Source organism: Sardina pilchardus, chromosome 2 (assembly GCF_963854185.1).
Source record: "Sardina pilchardus chromosome 2, fSarPil1.1, whole genome shotgun sequence".
NCBI lineage: Eukaryota > Metazoa > Chordata > Actinopteri > Clupeiformes > Clupeidae > Sardina > Sardina pilchardus.
In genome coordinates this window covers 34,219,244-34,236,748 of record NC_084995.1, presented here as the reverse complement: position 1 = coordinate 34,236,748, position 17,505 = coordinate 34,219,244, and the positions used below count along the sequence as shown (strand labels likewise).

At 43.6% G+C, this 17,505-nt stretch overlaps 1 long non-coding RNA gene across 1 annotated transcript; it reads left to right on the top strand.

The window, feature by feature from the left end:
- Window positions 1-14,375: 14,375 nt before the first annotated feature.
- LOC134071316 (uncharacterized) lies at window positions 14,376-15,184 on the top strand. Its single transcript, XR_009937048.1, has 2 exons — window positions 14,376-14,421; window positions 15,034-15,184. It is a non-coding gene; the product is annotated as an uncharacterized LOC134071316 (long non-coding RNA).
- Window positions 15,185-17,505: the final 2,321 nt, after the last annotated feature.

Here is a 17,505-nt window from a genome sequence, read left to right as displayed (position 1 = left end):
GAACGTATCCCATTGGCTGTGTTTCAAGGCTGTTTTCTCAAAACGAGTTTCTTCTCCCACTCTGAGAACATAATCTCCACTTCTGAAGCACTTACATGCGCCAAACTTTCCAGTTTTAAGCCAAACTATATTTACAAGACTTTTACAGAGGGGTTTGTTTAAATATTATTCCTAACCTGATATATATGACATTTTATGCTTAAAAACATGGCAAAAAAACGATTTTTCAAGGCTATTGACACTATATGCTGATTTACAAGACAACAGAAGTAGATATCCATAAATCCCTCTGTAATTTTTCTCCCATCTAATATATTAACACAATGAAAAAACAATTTTGAACCTGGCTTTATCCAAAACTCAGATTATGCATTTTGAAATATATGCAAATTAGCGCATATTTAATGAGATCATGCCTAATTTGCATATTTAAACATTAAATTACGACTAGGAGGCGCATGAACCTAGGCCTACTATTTAAAGAGTCACTTCACCCCATAACTCCACCCACTTCACATTTCTGAAAACGGCTTTGAAAATGGGCGAGACGTTCTGAAATTTGGAGAGAGAGTGCAGCCAGAGCCCCTTTAGGGAGAGCCGGTCCACTTCCTATTAACTCCATTGTACCGGATTGTTCCTGCAATCTGTTGAAATTCCGCTAGGGACGTTGCCGAGCAAGTGATAAATGAATTGTGGTCTATGGGGCTAAGCGGCTAGAACTCGTTTTTTTCACAGTTGACAACTTCATTTCTTAATGTACATTGTCGTAGTAGCTACCTGAGTATAGGTTTTCCACTGGAAAGGAAATAAAAAGTCACTCATGTCCTTTCTGCTTTTCATAGGATGGGCCGTTTTCCCTGTAACATGCTAGCATTTAGCTCATGGATGCTCGCGACACTCGCGACCGATTACGACCGTCGTGAAGCTGAACCTTCTTTTAGGTCTATGGCCGTAAAGTGGTTCGCTTGTGTCACGTGACATGAAAACTTTGAAAGGGTTTTTAGGAATAACAACACATATTAAAAATTGTATTGGTCAGCTGATTGTCAAGTCAAGTTATCCTGCATCGCATGCATTAATGCAATTTCAGGAGAAAAAATTATATAATGACAAATGTGGTACTGGGGGGTTCAGCTCCATTGCTACCCATTCATTCATCACTTGCTCGCGATCGCCCTCTAGTTGCAGTACCATGCGGAAGTATTTCGCTAGTGGTCCTTCTCCCCTTATTAGACATTCTCTGGTGCAGCACTGCTGCAACCAATCAACCATGGTGATTTCGTGTCAATCTGGGAATGAGTGCTGCAGACATGGCTTATCACAGGTAGGCTAATCAGGGCAGCAGGTGTTGGGGCGTTTCAGTCCTAATTTGTAACGACCCGGTGACGTAGGGTGCCTTCCATGTAACGATTTATCTGGCTTCCTTCCTTCCTCGATCCTCGTTCACCGGAAATCGCTCACAGTCGAGGGCACGAGGACATCTCATTCATGTAATTGCAACCAGAGGAGGCAAGACCGAGGACAGAGGAGGGAGGTGGCAATCCCGATACGAGAGGAAACATAAGACCATCCCACGCGGAACTGTTATTTCGGAGATGGGCGTTCTGTGGCTACGCATGGATGACGTATCCTGTATAACGTTTAAAAATATAGAAATATAGAAATGTTGTCTGTTATTTATGGCGTGTGAAGTTGATGCTAAAAGCTATAGTGGGATTATGTTAGGGGCTCATGAAGAAACATAAATGTAGCCTAACGAACAATAAGTTCATTATTTGAACGTCCTTATCAACATTTGCCATTGAAACATTTTGTGTATCTGCACAAAAAAGCATCATGTCGGACCTAGTGATTTTAAATTATGCGTTATGTGTTGAGTTCAAAACACAATGTTGTAAATGTCCTTTTTTATCAGCAGAAGAGCTGACCAGTTGCATGCACACAGATGTCGGCGCGTCTTTTGGATCCGCCCTATTACACTGACGTCGCACGTGCTAAATGGTGTGTATGCAGTCGAGGACGTCTCATTTGCGCAGTTCATCAAGCTTCGTTCCTCCATCCTCCGCTCATTCCTTCGTCGTTTCCTTCGCAAAATTCATTAGTAGGAGGGGCTATGACCGGGGCGAGGATCGAGGGAGGAAGGAAGGACCGATAAATCGTTACATGGAACGCACCCGTAGTGTCGGACTAGAAGTGCAGGACAACGTCAGCATTCCAATAGTATTTTGGACCAACATGCCATGGCATGTTTTCAAACGGTAGTATGCGCGAGAGAGCAATATCTCCAATACAAAATCAGACGAAATGTTACTTTTGTCGAGAAACACGATTTTTGTCAATATTAACCCTGGTAATAGTACAGTTCACCACTTATGAGTATTTTCAATCAATCAACAGCTCAAAAAACCTATTTTAGGGTGCAGTGACCCTTTAACCAGCAGCTCGAGAATATTGTCAAGCTTCACGTTTGCTAGCTGAGGGGGAGAAGACGGAGCCGGATTAGCAATGAAACGAGCATGCGCTTCTTCTTCCTCCTTGTACGAGCATGCGCCAAACAAACGGAATAAACTTTGCAACGGAATAAAGGTTTACATGATCAAGGAGTGAGTTAATTCCACTTTAACATCGGAATAAACCAACCACTTCATTCATAATCATTTTCAAGCAGAATAAACGTTTACATGGTCTCTTTTAAAGCGGAAATAACTTTTATTCCGAATTAACTTGGTTTTATTCGGAATTAAAGTTCTCATGTAAACGCAGCAAGTGTGACCAAGGCTACAAAAGACTGCAAGCCAATTTTGGGATTGTTGGTCTACCCTAAACATGGCAGAAGTTGTAAGCGGTCATGTGGGAAAGTCTCCTGCAGCTCTACAAGAACGCACTGTGCCGCCGCGAACGCAGGTGGAGGGCCCGTCTCAGGCAAATCGCCATGCTCCTGCCCGAGGTACGGTCAGTTGAAGTTCTATAAGATGATGTTGTTGCAAATGCAAGAATAATGCTTAACCTAAGCGTAGGACAGTTTAGATTATATATAATATAGCTGATATAATTTACAATATGTGATGGTAGCCTATATAACCATGAAATATTGTGTGAACATTAGTTGCCTGACGCTTTTTAGCCAAAGCATGAATGTGATTCAGGCCGACTAATTATGTGTGTTAATTGTAGAGGCTAATAGACTCGCAGACACTGGATGGGCTGGCTGTTAGGCTACTTTATGCATCGACACACACTGATAGAATGGATTTTTCACTTAGGTTCAACACCGTAGGCCTAGGAGGTACGCCCAGGTGGTCAACAAAGCCCCTTTACTGGTGGCGTACTTCAGGGGAGAGGATGACCTGAGGAATGTCTATAGACTCTCCCGGCAGTCCTTGGATGCACTTACAAGGCTGTTGCCACACACAGGGAAGCGTGGCCGGGGTCTGCATATCCCTGTACTAATCACCGTGTACTGGCTGGGGCACGGTGTGACGGACAGTGTGGTAGCCCAAGCCTTCCAGGTCCCCATGGCAACAGTCTGCTGCCTTGTGCATTCAGGCTGCCAAGCCATCGCAGCACTCCGGAGCCAGGTCATTCAACTCCCCACCGGGCAGGGGCTGGACGTGACGGGCCAGGCCTTCACAGCCTTAGCGATCTAACCGCCGTTCGCCAGATGTGTCGGTGCCATTGACGGCTGCCATGTCCGCATCAAGATGCCCCCCGGACCAGAGGGCCAGGATTACCTCAACAGGAAGCTCTTCCCATCCATGCAGATGCAGGCTGTGTGTGATGTGAGGGGCAAATTCCTCAACATCTTTGTGGGGTATCCTGGCTCTGTTCATGACACAAGAGTCTTGCGGAACAGAAGGATCTAGAGAGGCTCTGTATCCTCCACCTGGATATTACATCGTGGGTGATGGTGGCTACCCCTGCATTACCCATCCAATAGCCATCATCACCCCTTACCGGGAGCCAGTGGAAGGGAAGATGCAGAGTCGCTTCAACCAGCGACATGCCAAGGCCCGCAACATCACCGAACGGGCTTTTGGCATGTTGAAGGCTCGTTGGAGATGCCTGCTGTCCAAGGCTCGTTGGAGATGCCTGCTGTCCAAGGCTCTGGAGGTGGAGCACACCTTGGTTCCAACGATCATCACGGCCTGTGCCGTCCTCCAAAACATCTGTTTCATGGCGGGGGACATTGAGGACTGCACAGAAGCCGATGGTGTGTGCCAGGCCTCCACCTGGTCCAGTGAGGGGCGCACGAAGCGGACATGGCTTGCGTGACCGACTGGCGGCACAAGTGTCAGCTGCAGGAGAACATTAATGACCACAACTTTTGCGCAGGGTAGACCAATTTGTGTGGCTGCACTTGGTCATATAAATTGTATTTGTAATATAATCATTTTGTAGGCCTACATTATATATTTTTGGGGCATTCGAGGGCTGGGTGTTTTCTTGTTTGTATTAATAAAGATGACATGTATTGGACAGACTGTCTTGTTACTTCTGTAAATGTTTGCTATGTTTATGGAGTGTTGTGAAGGATCGAGCTTTCATATCTGTAAGTGTCAGCTACACTACTATGGGCTCTTCTGTGTGTTTTAGCTTATAGACGTGCGTTTCGTTTGGAGCGGCATACAGTGGGTACGGGTTGAGAATGCACCTTCTCCCGCGGGACTCCCGAAGAGATCCCGCAGGCCGTCAAGCCGTTTTTTTTCGAGGCTAAGGCAATGTACCCAAACAACCACCAGGTGGCAGAAAGTTTCATCCCGCATTTCAAAATGATGAAGACCGCATCCGTCAATAGTCAACTCCTTAATCTCATTTAATCATTACAATGAAGGTGATGACTGGCGAAATTATTCAAACGACGTTTCAATGAACCATTGTTGAAATGAATGAAAATGGTTATAGAAAATCGCCTACAGCCTAACGCCGACACAGCTGATTCTTTGATTGATTCTAAGCTGTTTTGATGTAGGGGATGGGTAAACTGGCGCGCTACAAACATGTTACCAATCAAATGTAATATTAGTAGGACTAGCCTACTTAGACACTTTAGTCATAGGCAACGTTGCCATGTTAATTTGGGCTAGAAGTGCTTGCTTGTGGTGGCGCTCCTGTCCGCTGCTTCTCCCGAATTGTGTGGCAAATTTGTCAGCAATCAGCTTAAATGTCAAATCATATTTATTTCTCTTTGTCGCCATAGTATTGGGGGAAACGCGGAGAAACGAGACGGTCAGTCCTCGTATTTTTTCTTCGCGTTTCGTTATAAGAAATATATAGGCTAGGTAATAGTTAGTCTTCTTCCGTATTGAACAGGCTACGGGACGCTCTTGTTCCGTATTTTAAGGAACTACTCAATGCACACACACTACAATGAAAAACACACAAAGAAATCGCTAAACATATAGCCTACAACCAAATGACACTTTAATGCAGCGTTTCTCAAACTATGGGCCGCGAAACGTGGAGACTGCTGCTGGTCCGCGAGACATGAGTGAAATTAGGTCCGGTGATCTGATAATTTGCTGCGCAATTGACCAAGCAACCGCGGACCGACAGAAAAAGAAAGCAAACGTTGCTGCTATCGGGAGGAAATGCTTGCTAATTTTATGTGTTTAAACATAGAGCCATACAATTAGGTGTGTCTGTTATTATGATAATTTTCGAGCATACCTACTTGTCCATAGCTCAGTGACAGGTGTTAATAGCCTTGCCATAAGCACTGCTGTGGAATACAGGTGCTTCTTTTATTATGCGGTAAGCGCTTACTCATATAGACTATAACTCAGGGACAGGTGCAAAACCACCAACTGGGATGGATCGAAGGGCAAGCAAGCACTGCCACACAACGCGAAGGCCTTTGTGTTGTCAACACTAAACAGAAAGTTTCCTACGATGGGGAGAAGTGGCCGCAAGGACTGCATCGATAAGATCAACGAATGCCTTCGCAAGCCCCGAAACCCCGGTGATACATTTTCTTTCCTTTAATTCAATAAAAAAATGTTTATCTGAAGAACTTTTCCGAGGTTGTCTTGTCTACCAAATCCTAAACTTAAATAGCGTAAACATTTTATCTTATGAAAAAACTCTTAGGGGGAACAGTTAGGCAGCCCTTCCTCCATATCGTAGTAGGCCTATATAGACAATTTATTAGAGGGGTCAAAAAAACTCAAAGTAGGCTAGCCTGCTACTTTTTCCAGACTAAATGTGTCACTTTAGTGATTGGCTCTTTCAAATGCAAATGAGGTGGATGGCTTTTGAATGGGCCTGCTGCAGGTGAGAGGACAAATCCTAAGAATATGTTGTTTTTACAAAGTGCCATTATCATTGGCATATTCTCTTAAAACAATAGGCCTACATAAGTTTAGAGCGAACGTTTCAACTATGTTTGCCATGGTAGACAAAAACACTCAAATAAAACAATAGCCTAAAAAATAACTGTAGTGCGTAATGGACACGGCTCTATATCCTAAATAATTTTTCGAGGTTCGCCATTTGGTAAAAAGCCAGGTCTATATATATAGAGAGAGAGAGAGAGAGATTCATGCATTCTGCATTACCGTGACCCTATACCTTGGATGTTTTTTCCTCATTGGAATACAGCAGGACAGGATGCCTTCTATCTATCAAACGCAAAAGCTGAGATTGTTGGAAGGGCTACTCAACAAATTTGTTTTTCGTTTCTGGGAGATCTCGTTATCGTTTTGGATTGTCAGATTTTATACTTATTGTATATATAGGATGAACAAAGTCCATGGATTTGCTATATTAAATCCAGTAGTAGCCTAATAATTAGGCTATGTGCCACGTCCAATTTCGCAAGTGGTGTAGTAGGCCTAGGCTACATTTAAAAATCGACAGCCGTATGTGAGATCCATTTCATGAAGAGCAATTGTCTTGTGCGATCATGCCCCCTCCCCCACACTCGTCTAACCAGTTCACTACATAGCCTACCTATGTGGCTCTGAGGACGACTGCCTCTCCCTCTTCTCTCTCGACAGACACCTGAGTCCGACACTATGTCAATGTAAAAATGTGCGTGAGTGCGCTGAACCACGAATTCACATAGGCTATTAACTTTTCTTTTCAGCAGACATCGCAAACATAAAAAAAAATCGCAAAACAGAAAATCTTTCATTTTTTTAATAAAATGACAACTTTTCTCTGGATGAGGTCCGGAGAGGTTCATCGAGTGGGTTTCGAACCCCGATCGCTGGCGTACCTTGCACATGCTCCAACCAGTTGCGCCACAGCTCGATTGTTAATTCTGTCATGCTTTATTCGCGCCATGGACTTGAAACGCCGATCAAAAGTTCTGACATGTTAAACTGACGTTAGTTATTAATTCACCACATGATAAAATGCTGTCATATAGCTTGACGCCCAGCAGCCTATGGTAGTCTATGCCTATCTCTGAATCAACATGAACATGCATACGATACATATGTTGCTAGAAACTTATATTGCGGAGCTAGGCCTCCTAGTCGATGGTTACAATGAATCACCCTCACTGCCCTATCGCATATCTGACCATCCATTGTTACAATGTTACAAAATGCGCGATCTTCTCCATGCATGTAGCCTACGGTTATAAGTAAAGTGACAAGCATAGGCATGTATTAAAGAGATTTCTGTTAAATACATTTTATTTTCAGTCGTCAAAAGTGGTGGACAAAATCTGTGATAACAAGTGCTGGGTACATGTAGGCTACCCAGCGTCGCCGGTTAAGATGAACATGCCTCCGTTTTAAAATAGCCTATACACATTTCTAAGTATTCCAAGCATGTAAATGTAGCCAAAATGTCCATCTTGTCCATCTCTTTCGTCTTCGCCTTGACATTGACAATAATAGCCTATTCACGGAAATGCGGTCTTGTAACCGTAGCCTAATGAATTCATGAATTAATCTAAGGTTGCCTTTCGAGTAGCCTATTTCAGGTTGAATTGAAGGCTATTTCCTTCTGTTAGGCCTATAGGTTTCTAAAACCATTTTCATTCATTTCAACAATGGTTTATTGAAACGTCGTTTGATTAATTTCGCCAGTCATCACTTTCATTTTAATGATTGAATGAGACGGATATGCGGAGCATTTCTCTCCCTCTCCATTGACCAAAACGTTGCTCTGGCATCTCTGCTGGACTGACTGAGTTATAGGCTACGTCGAGTGAGAGAGCTGTGAGCCTGAGGTAGGCTGTAAACAATCGAAAACTCTGCAACTACAATCTAACATGCCGAGCGTCATGTCTCTTTTCTCCGCTTGTCACCAGCGCGGTGTCCTCGGGTTTTTCCATGAGCCGAACCTTCATATTATTAGGGCGGTCTATGTTGCCCCCTTGCGGTTGCAGTTTTCCCGATGCTTCGGGAGTCCCGATGTGCGGGAAAGAAAGGAGCATTCTCAACCCGTACCATCTGTAGGCCTACCGGTAGGCTTTGGGATGTAAATTACTCCTAGATAGATCATTTATTGATTCCAAAGGGGAAATTGGACTGTTTGATTATAATGTTGGGTCTCATGGGCACTGATATCTGGGGGCTATTTCATGGTTCACTAGTAGGCTATCGTGTCAGGCTTTCCACCCACATCCAAATACTCTAAATTGAATTATTTGTCAATTCTACATGATAAATTTATATGTATGCTGGAATGAATTGCGCCAAAACATTTTACTGGCGGGCGAAAGTCCAGTCCTATTCTTTTCTGTAATATATTTTCTGTGGCTCGAAACTAGTCAACTATAGTTTGCTTGCAATGTCTCTCCCCAGCACGTCACGTCACTTCACTTCACTTCACTTTCAGATTTATAGCAATGTATAGCTATATCAAAGCTCCATAACTTTTAGACTCTGTGCCTACATAGGCTACGAAGAGGGCAGACAGGTTCTTATCCACTGCCTAGTTGTCTCTTCAGCCAATGGGAGCACACTTCCAATAACGATCCCAATCACCTTCAACATGTGACCTTAATTGGAAGATTGGAAGATGCAACACAGACAACATGCAACATAGCACAACTTCAGTCCAAACAGATACAGTACATCGTGGATGTAAAGTTTAACAATTATGTAATTAAACATAAAAATAAATATATGTATCTGAGGACGTAACAATAGCCTCTAGATTACGACAAACTGTGAATTTGTATTGTTAGACAACATCTGCTATTAGGCTTATATATAAATATAGCAGGGGGGGCTGCAGCAGTATCCATCTTCCTGCGCCCTTACAACCCTGCAAAATGCGTAGTTTTCCTCCTCAGTTGGTTGTGCTTGTACTACGCGGCACATAAGGCACATCTACAATAACCAACTGTCAAAACAAGTACATTTCTTCGCCACTGCCTTACACTTGTCTTCATAAGTCCTTATTATGCAGGTCTGACACATTGGCCTAAGTCAAGTACCAAAAAAACGTATTGACAGATTCCTCGACTGACATCACCTTCTTTACAACCTCTACATTGACATTCATCATAAGATCTGAAGAACTGAATCTACTTCTAATATAAAAGCAATCACATTAGTTCTGTAATGAAACATTAGACACAAAGCCAACAAATGAAACCTTGTCTCCCTGATGATGACAAGCTAGACTGAACTAAGGATGTTTATTAATAAAGGATTCAAATACATTTTAAAAACGGGGGGGGCTCCTCCGTTGTGGGACCCCCGGAGGTGGAGGCCTCCTCTTCGAGAAATGTTGAATTGTTGTCAGAAGGGTAATGCTAAAAATCCTCCCTTGGAATGCCCCGAGTTCCTCCTTGTAGGCCTATTTTGCGCTTTTGTTAAAGAGATATTCCGCCATTTTTGGAAATACGCTCATTTTCCACCTCCCCTCGAGCAAAACAATCGATATTTACCTTGTTCCCGTTCATCCAGCTATTCTGTGAGTCTGGCGATACAACTTTTAGCTTCAGCCTAGCATAGATCATTGAATCGGATTAGATCATTAGCTTCTCGCCTGCTAGCTTCATGTTTAAAAGTGACTAAGATTTCTGGTAATTTTCCCATTTAAAACGTGTCTCCTCTCAAGTTAGAAAGTGCAATAAGACCAACTGAAAATGAAACCTGGCGTTTTTCTAGGCTGATTTGACATGGAACTACACTCTCATCTGGCGTAATAATCAAGGCAACTTGCAAACGTACCATAGGCGCAGTGATATCGTACGCAGCATCTGAAAATAGTCCCCATAGACAACAAGCAGTAGTAGTGCCAGTAGTTTGCAAGTTGCCTTGATTATTACGCCAGATGAGAGTGTAGTTCCATGTCAAATCAGCCTAGAAAAACGCCAGGTTTCATTTTCAGTTGGTCTTATTGCACTTTCTAACTTGAGAGGGGACACGTTTTAAATGGGGAAATTACCAGAAATCTTAGCCACTTTTAAACATGAAGCTAGCAGGCGAGAAGCTAATGGTCTAATCCGATTCAATGATCTATGCTAGGGTGAAGCTAAAAGTTGTATCGCCAGACTCACAGAATGGCTGGATGAACGGGAACCAGGTAAATATCGATTGTTTTGCTCGAGGGGAGGTGGAAAATGAGCGTATTTCCAAAAATGGCGGAATATCCCTTTAAGGTTTTTGCTGATTGCAACAGTATTTAACATGGCTAAAGAAACAAAAGTGTCTGCTTGTTTTGGATTCATCAAGTGGTGAAATTATCACATGCACTTTTATTTACTAGAAATATTTCGGCAAATTCATGTATCCAAAAGGCCTCTCTCTGAAGCAAGAGACGCTCTCCATCTCCACCCCTCCTAGGCTTACGTACAAGCTCAATGCCCTGAAATTTCAGCATACAAATACCATGATTACGGATAAATGTCCTGCCACTGGGGATTTTTCATCCTTATTTCTTATGTTATTTTTGTGTTCAGTGATACGTATTCTAAGTTCTCTGGTGGTTTTCCCAACATAACAGAAGCCGCACGGGCACTTCAATAGGTAAACAACAAAAGACGTTCGACAGGATATTCTCCCTCTCATGGAGAACTTCCTGCCGGTGCATGGATGTACGGATGTGTCTCTTATCATTGCATTGCAATTGATACAGTAACGGCAAGGGAAATTGCCAGGGGGGAGGTTAGAGAGCCAATTGGAAGATGTAGTGTGTAAGTCAGCTTTGACCAGTGCACACTGCATCTCTCAAATTTCGGGACCTTTCATAGGCGAAACGAGGAGTATTCACAAAGGACTGGCCAATTTGTGGATCACTAGAACATGCCAATGTTTTTTGACAATCAATTTAATGTTGCTAGAGAACGGAGAAAAAGTATTTACAAAGACCAGCTGTGGCCTCTCCTTGTTCCTAGCTTTCTTCTCCAAGAGCGTTTTGTGCGCCGAGCTGCATGCCTTTTGTAAACAGGAGTCTAAATTTGTCTTTGCATAGCCCTTATCAATAGCCTGACGAGCCAGACCCACATCAAGATGTAGGGTCTGGACACTCACCGTAGACGGGGCTCAATCGGAGGGGTGGGATAAACAGTTGTCTTTCAAATTCCCTCCCCGCAATAGGATAACGCTAAACGAATCATCTTCTTGTTTTCAAGTAGCAGGATGCGTAACCTTCCCTCTCCACGCAATAGGATAACGCTAAACGAATCATCTTCTTGTTTTCAAATAACAGGATGCGTTACCGTCGCAACTTCTGGTTGCATGTCAGTCACCATTATGTTAAGCCCACCCACCGACTCTATACACGCTGTGATTGGCCCACTGGTGCTTCGGGTTCTCAGCTCCCTGGCTCTATGGATCGTGCCTAGACTGCCCCGCCAGCCAAATTACATTTGGTGCCGCTAGGGGCGTCTAGATTTCTAGGCTACTTTATCAAGGAAACAATCATAAACAATGTTGGCTTGGATTTCAAAATCCTCATTGGTGTCGCATATTCGTAAAAATTGCCTATAAGGGAGACTTCTCTTCATGTGGGGTGGATGATAGCTACTAGAAAGTTAAAAGCTATTTCGATCAGTGACCTTGCGAAAAACTGTTGTTCTTAATGCCATCCCAACTTTCTGGACCTCGTGACGTCGACTGTGAGCGATTTCCGGTGAACGAGGATCGAGGAAGGAAGGAAGGACCGATAAATCCCGATGACAGTGAGGCATTGTTGTTGATTGCGCTGTGGCTTGTAGTCACTGAAAATGCTTAAATGCAGTGAGACCAAAGGACAAGAGACAGCCAGAAACGTATAGTAGAGGTGAGATGAAAGACACTTGAAAAAGAAAGGAAACTTTGGCCAACCATACAGGAATATGAAGCAGAAAACCACGGTTGAGCTAGCCTTTGATCATTGTAAATTGATGTGAAGCACTAATAGGCCTATATGGTGTGTTTTGTGTGTGTTTTAGGCGACCATGTTAGGACGACGCATACTGTCGGTTTAGACGTTTAAATGATCGACCATCTGTGCAACAAACTGTCCAGCTATGGAACTGAAAAACTCAAACTTCCGTAGATGTGTGCCCTTCAAGAAAAGGGGCTATTGCACTTTGGAAACGTGCTACTTTGCGGTTGATGATTGTCTACACTCAATACTATATGCGGGGCTACCGCCGTTCATTCCGACATACCAGCACTCCGACATTGACGTCCAATTGTCGTAGTGGAGGCATGTCTCTTTATGGGAAAAAGTCCCACCACTCCGACATTTGTTTTTTTCATGGTCGCAGTGGCGGTATTTAACTTTTTTTTCAAACAACGTGCCATTCCGACATGAGGTCATTAATAGGCTATTAATGTCATAACTATATCCAATTGTGTAAAATAATAAAGATTCACATTTAAAATGTCATTGTGAAGACTTCTTGATATGGTTCTGTTATGTGTCTGTTGCGTGCACGACTCGGGGAAGTGAAAGCAGTTCTATAGACAAGGCAAGTTTTCTTCTCTGTCTCATTATTCGCGGACTATAAGTGGAGCTAAATTAAGTTATTATTTTGCTGTCACTTCGTCTGTTTTATGGCCTAGAATGTTGTATTTGGTATCTGAGGATAGCCTGGCACGCCCTCCCAGTGACGCAACGCCTTCAGGCTTTTGCTGCTGGTCTGGTCAACTGCTCATTGAGAAGGATTTCTGAGTTCCCGAAATCTGCGGAACTGCCCCCTTTGGTCGAGAACCAATCAACTTTGAGCAGCTCCAACGGCTCTGGGTAGAGGCGTGTTCAAGGCAGCGGAAAGAGTGTTGTTATTGGTTTAAACTCGGCGATCCGCTTTCTGACATCTACCAGTAGCAAACCGAGGCACTTAAAGGAGGCGGGTCAACCAGCGATGGCAAGAAACCGTGTTAGCAGAGGCTGTTGGTCAGACTAAAGTCTCGCAGAGCCTTTGAAAGTCGATGGTAATCAGGCTAATCTGAGGATAGCTCTAGCTCTCCTATTTTATCTGACATGGAAGCCGTAGTATCTTTTTAACCACGGTTTCACGAGTAGGCCTAAATCAAACGAAAGTGCGGTAGCCGAAGCTATATGATTCTTATTTGTTTGTCACTAGTCTGTTTCTGTAACACAAAAGGATCGATGTGTTTGGTATCAATGGAAAGCTCTGTTTCTCCTCTTTCATTTGATATGCGTGTTATGTCTGTGCGATGCCTGGTCCCGGAGTAATTCAAGCGAGAGCAGGGGCTGCGTGGATGAACGCAGAGCAATACTGTAAATATGATATACTTTCATTTAAATTCATGATTTTATTTTTATTTTCATACTTGATCGTACAGACACGTGTCTAGTCTCGTTGGAAAGCCCCGGTTCTGAGCTCTTTCATGCAATATAGGTCTCATCTCGCTGTGACTAATAATCGCAGAGCTATGGAGTTTCGTTTGTGCCAAAAAGTTCAAACAATACTTTTTCAAATTCAAACAAAAATCAATTAATCAAAATACCAAATACAAAATCTAAACAAAAAAAATAAAGTCGAAAAAAAAAATCTAAACTCGCAAACAAATTATTTGTGTAGTTGCAAAAAAAAACTGTTTGAATAACTTGTCTTTTGGTTTACAATAACAACAGTCATTTGCAGCGACATCATTCGTTTGTTTGCTCCTGGCTTTTTCAGTTTCGATTCTGGCTCTCGCGTTTGCGCTGCCTGTTTCTTTGCTTGCGATTCTGGCACAAACTTCACATGTGGGTGGGTGTCTGTGGGGTGCATTCCTATTGGCTGATGCGTTTTGACTGACAGCTTTACTATGGATCCAAGCGCAAGAGCTACCCACCTCCCCCCCAGGTAGTGGTGCAACGCTCTTTTTGGCCACTATGTACAGGTATATGCGATGTGGCGCTATTGAGCACAGTATGTCAACCGCCATATGAAGAAGAAGAAGATATTGACCACAGTAAGTAGTTCCGTGGAGCTAGCTACACCAAAGCCATCGATGGGCTACACGCTTTATGGACTCAAAACAATGGGTTTTCCTCACTACTCATTAACCCAAGGTAAGAAGTGTAATCTAATTTGTTATGGGTCTAATTTTCACGTTTATGTGGGATGGCGTAGTTGTTACAATACTGACGCTGGTTTTAAGGTATCAGATGGCTATCTTAGCATCGTAGGTTTGTCCACATACAAACGAGGCTTTTGATGAAATGTCGCACTACAGTAGCCTAAATTATGAATTCATACCATGTATTTATTTGTTCAGAAGTATATTGCTAATGTCCTCGCGTTATATAAGCGTATGTGTCCGATTATGTCATGAAATATCGCTATGTTGTCAACGGTAGTCTAGCATAGTATGAGCGCGATGGTGCGATCTATCTGTGGTCAGTTCATCAATGGCCCTGGCGATCTCTGGAGGTCCACTCTTTGTGAACGTTTGGAGACCACAGACATAGTGTAACCTTAGTTAGAGTATTGGTTCATTTGCCTGAGAAAGACCCAAGGGTCGAAACGTTACTTTTTGTAAACATGGGAGCTCAAGCAGTGTTGCCAACGTTACCTTCTTCTGTTACATCTCCCCAGGAAATGTTATTAAGCACTGTGACCAGCTCTGTCTTTTGATTAGTACATGTCTCATGTCTTTTGCTTGTGCTTGTGTGCTTGTGCAGAACAACTCATCGTGATGGAGCACCTGTACTCCCTGATACAGCAGGATCTGAGGGGATTCCTCAGACAGGACGCAGATGTGGATTGACAACATCCTGCAGTTTAACTTTATTAGAATAAGTGTTGTTTTGAATAAAGAACAATAAAATTGTACTACTTACTACTTACTACATACTACTTACTGTATGTTAACCTGACTCACCACTTGAATTTCGTTCCACCTAGCTCCTCACATTCATCTGGAACTACTCCATTGGAAATGTATTTCAGAAGGCAGGGCCTTGTCAAAACACCTTTCATATGATTGGATAAACTAATTTATTGACATGCTACTACAACAGGGGTGGGCAAACTAAGGCCCAGGGGCCACATGCGGCCCTCTGCTCTGTTTCATGTGGCCCGCCATGAAGTCAAACACATAAAATTAAATGTGGTCTGTTGTTACATAAACCTGATGTACATCCATCACACAGCATGGTTTCATAACTGATGTGCTATGTTTGTCAATGAAAACAAGAGAACAGGCCGCACTATGCATAAGCAATCACCATTTATTCACACAGACGCGTTTCGGCGCTCTGCCTTCCCAGTATGTTTGTCAATACCATCATCAAGCTGTACTTTTGGGAACTCTGACTGAATAAATACATTTTTTTGGAAGGTAACATCACTTTTTCATTGCTTAATTAATCATAGCATATAAGCTTACCATTCTTAACATCCAACTACTTGGTAACTTTCTAATGTAGCTTGGCATTTTCTGCCTCTCGGATGCGCGCGCAGCCAGTATAGTTGGTAAACGAGAAACCTATGTATATCAACAATAACAGCAATATCAACAGTCACAACAGTGTCCACGTCCACTGGGTGTGCAAGGGACCAGGCAGAGTCAGCTAGTCATGTGCGGAGCATAGCTGTGTTTTTTGGTTTGTAAAGGACACAGCAGGAGAAGGGTGAGCTGGGTTTGTGGCGGCTGGAAGTCTGCAGGTGTGCAACGGACCGGGCAGAGCCAGCCGGGTGTGTGAGGGAGAGAGCAGCGTCTGTTGGGAGTGTGAAAGCCACAGATTTCAGAGCCAACCTGAGGGGCTGGGCAAAGCCTGCTCTGTGTGTTAGAGACACAACAGGATCTGTTGGGTGTGTGAGGGATGGGGTACAGCGCATTGTGTATGTGAGGGACACAGCTAGATCCATCGGGTGTGTGAGGGATGGGGTACAGCGCATTGTGTATGTGAGGGACACAGCTAGGTCCATCGGGTGTGCGAGGGGTGGGGCAGGGCAGAGCCTGCAGGTACTGTGGAGCAGAGTCTCTCAGGTATGTGAGGCACACAATAGGATCCACCAGGTGTGTGAAAGACGCAGCGGACTCTGTCTGGTGTGTGGTGCTGTGCTGCAGATGGAGAAGAGGCCGTCAGCTGTGCTGTGTTGTGCTGCAGATGAAACAGGGACCGATGGTTGTGATGGCAATGAAGCAGAGGTTGACCAAAGACTGTGTGGTGTGTATGGGACAGAGAAGAGGTCGGTTGAACAGGTCAAACTGCAGGATGTTGTCAATCCACATCTGCGTCCTGTCTGAGGAATCCCCTCAGATCCTGCTGTATCAGGGAGTACAGGTGCTCCATCACGATGAGTTGTTCTGCACAAGCACACAAGCACAAGCAAAAGACATGAGACATGTACTAATCAAAAGACAGAGCTGGTCACAGTGCTTAATAACATTTCCTGGGGAGATGTAACAGAAGAAGGTAACGTTGGCAACACTGCTTGAGCTCCCATGTTTACAAAAAGTAACGTTTCGACCCTTGGGTCTTTCTCAGGCAAATGAACCAATACTCTAACTAAGGTTACACTATGTCTGTGGTCTCCAAACGTTCACAAAGAGTGGACCTCCAGAGATCGCCAGGGCCATTGATGAACTGACCACAGATAGATCGCACCATCGCGCTCATACTATGCTAGACTACCGTTGACAACATAGCGATATTTCATGACATAATCGGACACATACGCTTATATAACGCGAGGACATTAGCAATATACTTCTGAACAAATAAATACATGGTATGAATTCATAATTTAGGCTACTGTAGTGCGACATTTCATCAAAAGCCTCGTTTGTATGTGGACAAACCTACGATGCTAAGATAGCCATCTGATACCTTAAAACCAGCGTCAGTATTGTAACAACTACGCCATAACATCCCACATAAACGTGAAAATTAGACCCATAACAAATTAGATTACACTTCTTACCTTGGGTTAATGAGTAGTGAGGAAAACCCATTGTTTTGAGTCCATAACGCGTGTAGCCCATCGATGGCTTTGGTGTAGCTAGCTCCACGGAACTACTTACTGTGGTCAATATCTTCTTCTTCTTCATATGGCGGTTGACATACTGTGCTCAATAGCGCCACATCGCATATACCTGTACATAGTGGCCAAAAAGAGCGTTGCACCACTACCTGGGGGGGAGGTGG